This window comes from Parasteatoda tepidariorum, chromosome 3 (assembly GCF_982258835.1).
Source record: "Parasteatoda tepidariorum strain Cologne lab strain chromosome 3, Ptep-v5.0, whole genome shotgun sequence".
In the NCBI taxonomy this organism is placed as follows: domain Eukaryota; kingdom Metazoa; phylum Arthropoda; class Arachnida; order Araneae; family Theridiidae; genus Parasteatoda; species Parasteatoda tepidariorum.
Window position 1 is genome coordinate 841,884 of NC_141757.1, and position 2,001 is coordinate 843,884.

A 2,001-nucleotide genomic window follows, 5' to 3' on the forward strand; every position below is an offset into this window, starting at 1 on the left:
TATGTTTGATTGTGTAGTTATTCTATTTTTAGTCATTCTTCCTATTTTATGTGTCATTTATGAAATTGGATGGGAGCAAAGTTCCAGTTTGTGTACTTTTGGGGGAGGGTTTGAGGGACAAAAGCTCCTCCAAAATTAAATATTTCTTGATTAATGAACTAGTAAGTTGGATGTAGATATAAAAAAGTTTTCATTTTCTTTGTAATTTACAGGGATGAGATTCTTCCGCGGATTCGCGGATTTCCGCTTTTTTTTTCAGATTTTTCCATTTTTTCAGCTAATTTCCGCTGAAATTTTTTTTTGCACAAGTTAAAATATTTTATGAGGAATTTAATTTTCCGCGGAGGGAAATTATTGAAGTCCCTTTTCCTCCCTCTGAAGTTTCTCTAAAAATCATTTCCTTGGGATAAAACTGGTTGACCTTTATACAGGGATGAGATTTTTTTTGTCTCTCGAATTTCAGCCTTTTTATCAAAAACTCCGACTCTCTAAAAGTTTCGTTTTTTTAAATAAATATCCCGTTTTTTTTTTAAAATTCAGTCATTGAAGTAAAATAATTATATTTATTTACGATTTTCAAAGATAAACAGAAAATTCAATCTACGCCCTAGCTGCTAACCCTTCCGCATTTTTACTTATTTTAGCTATTTTCTCCGATTTCACGCACAGAAAATAAGATTTTCCGTATTTATTATCCGTCGGCAGGATAGCTCGTATTTTCGTAATTCAGACGTCTTGTATTCTGGCGTGAAAACAAACAAAAAAAGAGGAAAAAAATAGAGGTGGATTTGCGGTGAAATTATTTATTTGCTCATTCAATTAATCTTGTGAATTTTTATTTATTATGTCTAAACAGAAACAATACAAACAAGCCTTTTAGAAATCACAAGTCCAGACTCTGCAAATATCTCGATTTTTATATCAATCATCGATTTTCGTATTTACCTGATTTAAAAGTTGCACATTGCGATTCTTATTTACGCTATTTAAATATCGTATATTATGATTCTTATTTACGACATTTAAAAATCCAATATCGTGTTTTGTATTTATGCATTTTTAAAATCGCGATTTTATTATCAAATCTCGATTTTCGTATTTACCTGATTTAAAAGTTGAACGTTGCGATTCTTATTCAGGCGATTTAAATATTGTACATTGCGATTCTTACTTACGAGATTTAAAAAACCAATATCGCAATTTGTATTTACGAGCTCTTAAAGCCCTATGTAGCAATTCGTATTCACGCGAGCTTAAAATCCAATATTGGGATTCGTTTTTGTGGTTGTAATATCGCATTTTTTAAATTCGATGTAGAGTTTCATATTTACGTGATTTAAAAGTCTCATATCGAGATTTATATTCACATGGTTTACAAGTTTGAAAATCGCACTTTTTTGTCACATTTTTGTTTATATATATATATATATATATATAATATTTTTTTCGGATTTCCTCTTTTTTACTTTCTGACTACTCTCATCCCTGAATTTAAGCCTTTAGAATATATATACAGTCCCTTGCCATAATATTAGATGCACTTTAAGATAATCTTAATTATCAGGTGATACTCTGTACAGTTTTGTTGTTTTTACAAGACTGGAACCAGTTTGCACTTGTTTACGTTCGTGCATCAGTTGGTTAAAATTAGACGATATGTCATATAAATTGGATAAATGAGAAGATATATTATATAATATAGAATATTTATTATATCGGGGTATTAGTATATTATACCAAATGATTAGACACACTGTTTTTTTAAAAATTACATGTTTTACACTAGTTTGTATGCAATATTTTTATATTTAAACATTCATGTAATGGGTTTTTATTCAGAAGATTTTTTTTATATACAGTACAGAACCCGTTATCCGGAAATCAGAAAACCGGAATGAAATTCCATACATTTTCCCACCATTTTCAAAAAAAAAAAAAATTTTTTTTTTCCTCATAAGATTTCAGGATTTTCTTTCTATTTTGAAAGATGTTTACCTTACC